Below are 9,021 nucleotides of genomic sequence, written 5' to 3' on the forward strand. Positions count from 1 at the left end.
AGCTTCGAGGATTTTTTTTAAAAAGACTAATTTTCTTGTTAGGGGCTAATGCAGCAGGCAATTTGAACTTAAAGCCAATGCTCATTGACCATTCTGAAAATCCTGGGCTCCCATGCTAAATCCACTCTGCCTGTGCTTTATAAATGAAACAACAAAGCCTAATGACAGCATGTCTGTCTACAGCATGGGTTACTGAATATTTTAAGCCCATTGTTAAGACCTATGGCTCAGAAAAAAAAAGAAGGATTCATTTAAAAATATTTCTGTTCATTGAAAATGCATCTGGTCACCCAAGAGCTCTGATAAAGATGTACAAAGTGATCAGTGTTTCTATGCCTGCTAATGCAAAAGTATTATAGATCAAGGAAAGGATTCACCATTCCAGATTCCATTAACAACATTTGAGATTCAAGGGATGAGGTAAAAATATCAACATTAACAGGAGTGTGGAAGAAGTTGACTCCAACCCTCATGGATGACTTTGAGGGGTTCAAGACTTCAGAGGAGGAAGTAACTGCACATGTGGTGGAAATGGCAAGAGAACTAGAATTAGAAGTAGAACCTGAAAATGTAACTGGATTACTGCAATCTCATGATAAAGCTCAAGTGGATAAGAAGTTGTTTCTTATGAATGAACAAAGAAAGTGGTTTCTTGAGATGAAACCTACTCTTGGTGAAGATGCTGTAAACATTGTTGAAATGACAATGAAGGATTTAGAATATTTCATAACCTTGGTTAATAAAGCAGCATCAGAGTTTGAGAGGATTGACTCCAATTTTGAAAGATGTTCTACTATGTGTAAATGCTATCAAACAGCATTGCATACTACAGAGAAATATTTTGTGAAAGGGAGAATCAATAAATGTGGCAAATTTAATTGTTGTCTTATTTTTGAAAATTTTCACAACCACCTTGCTGTCTTAATGTTTGAAAATTTCCACAGCCACCCTAACCTTCGGTAACCACCACCCTGATTGAGCAGCAGCCACGAATGCCAACGGAAGACCTTCTACAAGTAAAAAGATTATGATTCACTGAGGTATCAGATGACTGTTAGCATTTTTTAGCAATAAAGTATTTTTAAATTAAGGTTTGTACACTTTTTTTAGACATAATGCTATTGCGGACTTAAAAGATTACAACATAGTGTAAATATAAATTTTATAGGCACCAGGAAACTAAAAAATCTGTGTGACTTACACTATTGCAGTATGTGCTTTATTATAGTGGTCTGGAATTGAACCCACAGTATCTATGAGGTATAGCTGTACCATATAGGTCTCATAATATGCATTTTAACACATGGTAACATTCCTCACATACCAAACATGAGGCCGGATGTGGTGACATGCACCTATAGTACCAGTTACTCAGGAGGCTGAGGTGGGAGGATCACTTGAGGCCAGGAGTTCAAAGCTATAATGTGCACTGATCATGCCTGTGAATACCCACCACACTCCAGCCTGGACAACACAGCAAGACCCTGTCTTAAAACATACAAAAGTATATTTTTGACAAAGCTAATAGCCCAGTTAAATGATGTAATATATACATGGTGAGATGGGTTCTTTTTCTTTTTTTCTTTTTTTTTTTTTGTTTTTGAGGCAGAGTCTCACTGTGTCACCCAGGCTAGAGTGTAGTGGCATGATCTTGGCTCACTGCAACCTCCACCTCCCGGATTCAAGCAATTCTCCTGCCTCAGCCTCCCGAGTAGCTGGGATTACAGGCGCCTGCCACCGTGCCCAACTAATTTTTGTATTTTTAGTAGAGACGGGATTTCACCATGCTGGTCAGGTTGGTGTCGAACTCCTGATCTCAAATGATCCACCTGCTTTGGCCTCCCAACGTGCTGGGATTACAAGTGTGAGCCACCGCGCCTGGCTGACAGGTTCATTTTCTATGCAGAGTTATTTCTGTAATAATAGTTATACTACATACTTTTGGATTTATCCCACTGAAATGGATTTTTCTTTGAAGTTGCACTGCGTTGGATGATTTGTTTTCAAAAATGCTTCCTGATAGAAGATAAAAAGATACTGTTCTTCACTGTATATTTTCTTGGTGAACAGCTATTTTTCTCTTGTTGCATGTATTTTTAAAGAACTTGGAAAGCTCAACTGTGATGTCCCTTTAAAAATGAAATATGTTAAAGACACAGATTCTTCTAAGTATATATATGCTTTTAATGTCTAGGTAAAATGTTGTCGATCCATTAGCAAAGCTAGAGTGTGTCTTCATCATTAGGTAAAGGCAAATTGTTTTTGTCATACCTGATAGATCTATTTAATAAGGTATATTTGACAAAGTGGTAAGAAAATTTTTAACTGTGGACTACTGAGTTGGTAAATGCTTTACTAACTAGTAACATTTATATGTGCATATGCCAATAAACATGTATACATAGATGAATACACAGATAAGTGAACTCACTCCATCCTACATGTACATACACAGCAGTACTTTTACTTTGTTTTAAAATATTTACATTCATTAAAAGCATACTTTGTTTAAAGTCCAATTTATATTAATAAAATAAAGCCCTTTAGAAATAAAATCTAATCATAGACTAAAAATCACTTTTACTGATACACAATTTTATCAAATAATTTTGAACACCGTGATGCAATGTGTAACTCCCTAGGGCAATACGTGTTACCCAATTTGACCGAGTTGGTGGTTCAGGTTATGGCAGGAGAATGCAGAAGTTTCATTTTCAACCCTTCTTCCCCCTTCTTCTACTAAAAACCAGATAAAACGACTAGGACACCTAAATTAAAACGAACAGCAAACTTGGATGACATCTTCAAATGTTGTCATAGAAACTCCACCTGAAAACATGGCTTGAAAGTAGCAAGTCACTCCCAAAGATGGCAGGAGCAGAGGGTTTTTAAGTCAAGGGAACAGGAGTGGTAATGATGGATCCTACAATCACAGAAGTCAGAAATAACAAACATGCCTGGCAGAAACATCATGGCTCTACCCTGAATACGGTGATTGGGTCTGCAGTAGAGCAGTGAAACTGAGTCATTCAGAGGAAAATTCTTTGCAGACTCCAATTTGAGTGTAAGTGTCATCAAAGGACGGACCTCACAGGGAGTAGCTAACGACCTCAGGAAGACCAAAAAGTTCTGAGGTGATATACACAAAGATTTCAGAACTATCCAGCAAATATTTGCAGATAGTGCATTCAGACTGCTCAGGGCAGCAGAGCTAAGATAACGTGGAGAGAATGGGATTGGATAGTAGAGAGAAAGTGTTCCAGAGAAGGGAAATATCAACAAGTATCAATAAAATAGAGTTTTAAAGGTCAGAGTTTGGCCGGGCGCAGTGGCTCACGCCTGTAATCCCAGCACTTTGGTAGGCCAAGGTGGGTGGATCATTTGAAGTCAGGAGTTCGAGATCAGTCTGGCTAACATGGTGAAACCCTGTCTCTACCAAAAATACAAAAAAAAAAAAAAGAACTTGGCATGGTAGCTCATGACTGTAGTACCAGCTACTAGGGAGGCTGAGACAGGAGAATTGCTTGAACAAGGGAGGCAAGGTTGCAGTGAGCTGACATCATGCCACTGCACTCCAGCCTAGGCAACAGAGTGAGACTCTGTCTCAAAAAAAAAAAAAAAAATTCAGAGCTTATCTGTGAAACGAAGGTTTGGGTTGCCCTGAGACCAAGATATCTCACACATATCTTGATGTGTAACAATCTAAAGACAAAGTTATTCTATGTGATGAGAAAGAGCCCTGGGATCTGTACCTGAAAGTTTGCAGACATTGCTATGGTTGACTACAATTCTTTTTCCTGCTGTACTATATCTTTACCTTTCTCAAAGCTTTATCATAGAATTTTCTCTGGAGTTTTGTGAGTTATCTTTTAATCTTCTGAGTCCTTTCAATAATCTGGCTATGTGTTATTGCCACATGAACTTTCATGAAGAATAAGATTGTATTGATTGCTAGGACTTCACTGAGTTTACAGATCAGATTGTATCAACTGGATTGTGTCTGCTAAAATCTGTATTATGCTTGCTAATATACTACTTGTTAATCTACTGATGACCTGCCAAACCTGTATCCAAATCCCAAATCACTTTCTGGGGATAAAATAGTTTTACCTAACACCTAAATTAGGATGGCTTAAGTGACTCTCACTTTCAATATATCTAAAATTGAACTTATAAACTCTTCCCTTGGATATACACTCCTCTGACTCTCAGTTTCTATTGTTTCCTTGAAGTGGGATCTAGAAGTGTCCAGGTTTGGCCCATAATTTTACCCAGAGATTCAACTACTTTTCAATTCTCCATTCCCTCTCCACATTCAGACACCCTCATTTCAGGTCCTTAAACACAGAAAAACTGATTACTTTGTCTGCCTAGACTATTGTTCAGTTTGATTGCTTCCAAGTGAGCTAAGGCCACAGAAGCAAGGGGCGTTTTTTATATAAAGAGTTCTGGTAGCTTTTTAAAAATAACCCACAAACACTGAAGCATGATTACCATCCAACTCTGACAAAGCAGCGTGATTACTTACGAAGCATTCACAATATAAATTCCTTCCATGTCTCTGGGGAGATATGTCCTCTCTGGTACACGTCTCCCTAGATCAGGAAAAAAACAACTTTAATCTCTAGTAGAGCATCTCTTCTTTTTAGGGAAATAAGGCTCTAGAGTCAGACCAACTGGCTCCACCACTTTATCTCTGACAATTTACATCATCTTTAAAGGCCTGTTTCTCATTCATAAAAGTGAATAAAATGATAGAAAATGTCTAATGAAGTTATTGTGAAGATAAAATGATTTTCTAAGGATAAATAAATGGATAATAGTAATTTCATGATAAATTACATATGAATGTATTATAATTATTATTTCAAAAAATATTCATTTCTACTTGAATGGGCTACTCAAAGTTTTCTAAATATATGAGTCTCATATATATGCGTATATATGTTTGGTTACATATAGGATATAAAATGATTTTCTAAGAATAAATAAATAGGTAATGGTAATTTCATGAAAATTATATATGAATGTATTGTAACTATTATTTCAGAAAATATTTGGCCAGGCACGGTGGCTCACGCTTGTAATCCCAGCACTTTGAGAGGCTGAGTCGGGTGCATCACCTGAGGTCAGAAGTTCAAGACCAGCCTGGCCAACATGGCGAAACCCTGTCTCTACTAAAAATACAAAAAAAAAAAAAAAAAATTAGCTGGGCATGGTGGCGGGCACCTGTAATCTTAGCTACTCAGGAGGCTGAGGCAGGAGAATTTCTGGAACCCAGGAGGTAGGGATTGCAGTGAGCCGAGATCGCGCCATTGCACTCCAGTCTGGATGACAAGAATGAAATTCCGCCTCAAAAAAAAAAAAAAGTATTTATACCTGAACAGACTACTGAAAGTTTTCTAAATACGTCTGAGTCTCTAATGTGATCTTCCAAACCATCTTATTTTGCATTCACATTTAGGATAACTTCAATCCTACTCAGTAAAATCAATTTGAACTTGATGCTCTCCTCAAATATTAGAGTGTAACAACCTCTTCTTCCCCTCTAAACCAAAAAGCACTTATTCATATATTACATCTGGCATCATATTGTAATTTAACTTTCCAAAAATTATATATATACACATATATATATATACACACACACACACATATATATATACACACACATATATATATATTCAGGGTCTCTTTCACCCAGGCTGGAGTACCGTAGCATGATCACAAACATAGCTCATTGCATACTTAAACTCACTTAGCTTTCCCAAATATTAATACTTTATAAAATCATAATGCAATTGTGAAAACACAAAATTAATGTTGGGACAGTAGTATTAACTAATCTGCAAACTTTATTCAACCTACAGGTTATACTACTAATGTCCTTTTTCAGGTGCAGTCCCACAATGCATTTTGCTTCATGTCTCCTTAATCGCCTCCAATCCGGAAGAGATTTGTCTTCCATAATTTTGACACGTTTAAACGATACTGTCCAGTTATTCTGTAGATGTCTCTAAATTTGAGTTTGGTTTTTATTGTGAATAAATTCCGATTGTGCAGATACCACACGTATAACATCATGTTCTTCTCAGTGCACAATATCAAGCAAGGTATCATATTAATATTTCCGCAGTAAATTTAACATCGATCATTTGGTTAAGGTGGAATCTGACAAGTTTCTCCAGTATGATTTTTTCCTTTGTAATTAATGCATATTTTCTTGGGAGATTATTTGAAACTATGCAATTAACCTATTTTTAATCATACTTCTATTCATTAAGCTTAGCATCTACTGATAATTCTTGCCTACAGCAAATAATAGGGTAATGTTCACAAAGTGTTGATTTTATATTTTCATCATTTCTTTTTCATTTTTGATCAGAATTCTACTGCAGGGAAGAACAATTCTTTCACTCCCATTTATTTATTCATTCAATTATTTATATATATCAGCACAGACTTATGAATATTTATTTTTTCCATGGTTACAATCTATTACTATTTTTGTTGCTCAATTATTTTTCAGATTTGGCCATTGGAAGCTTCTTCAAACTAGCTCCACATAATTTTGACATGCCCCTATCATGTATTGAGCATTTTGTTTATTACTAATAAGTTTGAATAATTTTATGTATGTATTCTTCACAGTTTTTCTCATTTTACATAGTATGCATTTATATTGTTAATACAATCTGCCTAAAAATGAACAATTTTTAAAATAATGTATACACATATAGTATATTATGAGATGATTCATAGTTAATTTTTTTATCTTGAATCTGTGTTTCCAGAATTTCAAGAATGCTATAATTTCAAATACTAATAGTTCTGTTATTCTACTTTCTTCTGAGGATTGTCTTTATATGCTTGGTGCACGAAAATAATCAGATACACTACATTTTCTGAAATGCTCATAATATAATTAGAATAAATAACAATTCAATATATTGTAATTTGGCTTCCTCATCTATATATTCTAAATTAATGCTGCCTCAATAATTTTTTACTTTGAAAAATTTTTCTCTAATGTACAATTTTTAAAAGATTAGCCACTTGTAATGATTAGATTTATTCCTCCGTGATGCTAAACAAATTTTGTTCAAAAATATTTTTTATTAAAATGTTTATATAATAATCTTAATAGGCTAAAGCTATTGTAAAATATAATTAATAGAAGGATGGAAGAAATTACCACAAGTAAACACATAAAAAAGGAAAATATCTGTATATCTTAATTTTCAATAATTTTGAAGAGTATGTAGAGACCTAATTAATATATTATTTTTATTCTACTTTTCCTTTACCTCAAATATTTTACGTTTTCTTGAAGCAAATTATTTTAGGTGTTTCTGTCATCCTCTTCATATCCTTTATTGAACAATTTGGTGAGAGGACAAAATTAACAAATGTAGTGCCAGATGGATATTGAATGTTTGCTATTCTTTCATCAATCTATTTTCTTTATATAAGAATATTTTGATATGTCATAAATTTTTCACATTTATAACATGACTTAGAAAACAATTTGTATTAAAATCCTGGCTGGTGCAGATTTTGATTTATAATTAAAAATATAAAATATTTTAAACAAATTATTACAATAAGTTTTCTACCATGTTTTTATATAAGGATAATTACTAATTATCAATCAAATATAGTAAATGACAATAAATAGAAATAAGTTGTAAAATAGTTCACTTTCTGTGTTTTCCTTTTGTTTTTGTTTTGCTTTGTTTTGTTTTGTTTTTTGAGACAGAGTTTAGCTCTTGTCACCCAGGCTTGAGTGCAATGATGCGATCACTGCAACCTCTGCCTCCTGAGTTCAAGGAATTCTCGTGTCTCAGCCTCCCAAATAGCTGGGATCACAGGCGCCCACCACCACGTCTGGCTAGTTTTTTTGTATTTTTAGTAGAGACGAGGTTTCACTATGTTTGTCAGGCTGGTCTCAAACTCCTGACCTCAGGGGATCCCCGCTTCCTTGGCCTCACGCAGTGCTGGGATTACATGCACGAGCCACTGTGTCCGGCCACTTTCTGTGTGATCTTATTTCTCTTCATTATCTGCCAGCAATGGGAAAGGCTTGCATTTTGCCCTTCCTCCAGTCACCATTTCTGGATTCCCTTTCTGACATTTGACACACTCTTCTTCTTTCTCATCCGGATGTAAATATTTTCTATACCCAAAGTTTCCTACCCACTTTTTCTGTCATTTTTATAACTCTACAATAGATCCAATATATTTTTAAATGTATTTTTTAACTTCCTCTTTTTCACTTTAATAAATTTTATTTTTTTAAAGCACTTTTAGGTTCACAGGAAAACTGACCAGAAGGTACAAAGATTTCTTACATACATACAGACTCCCCCGTATCAGTGCCCTCCACCAGAGTGGCACATTTTTTTCAACTGATGAACCTACATTGACAGACACATCATTAGCATTCCGAGTCCATCATTTACATTAGGGCTCACTCTTGGTGGTGTACTTTCTATGAGTTTGAACAAATTGATAATGACATTTATCTACAATTGTAATATTATACATTTTCGCTTCTCTAAAAAATGTTCTATTCTCTGCCCATTCCTCCCCTTCTCCCCCAATCTCTGGTAACCCTTGATCATTTTAATGTCACCCTGGTTTTGCCTTTTCTAGAATGTCATATTACGGGAAGCATACAGCATGTAGCCTTTGCAGATTAGCTTATTTTACTTAATAATATGCATTTATAATCCCTCCATATCACTTAATGGCTTGATAGCTCATTTCTTTTTAGCACTGAAAAATAACCATTGTCTGGCTGTACCACAGTTTATTTACCTTTCACCTACTGAAGGACATGATCATTGCTTCCGAGATAGACAATGATGAATAAAGCTGCTGTAAACATTCATGTGCAGGCTCTGGGTGGATATAAATTTTCAACTCCTTTGAGTAAATACCAAGAAGCATGATTGCTGTTATTATATGGTAGGAATATGTTTAGTTTTGTAAGAAACCACCAAACCATATTTCAAAGTG

The 9,021-nt window shown here is 35.1% G+C and overlaps 1 long non-coding RNA gene across 1 annotated transcript; it reads right to left on the bottom strand.

Annotated features, from left to right (window-relative positions):
• Window positions 1-1,805: 1,805 nt before the first annotated feature.
• Window positions 1,806-7,764, bottom strand: LOC103884754. Its single transcript, XR_004182620.1, has 3 exons — window positions 7,308-7,764; window positions 4,529-4,595; window positions 1,806-2,129 (listed from the first exon to the last, which is right to left on the bottom strand). It is a non-coding gene; the product is annotated as an uncharacterized LOC103884754 (long non-coding RNA).
• Between the last annotated feature and the right edge of the window lie 1,257 nt (window positions 7,765-9,021).

Source organism: Papio anubis, chromosome 3 (genome assembly GCF_008728515.1).
Source record: "Papio anubis isolate 15944 chromosome 3, Panubis1.0, whole genome shotgun sequence".
NCBI classification, from domain to species: Eukaryota; Metazoa; Chordata; class Mammalia; order Primates; family Cercopithecidae; genus Papio; species Papio anubis.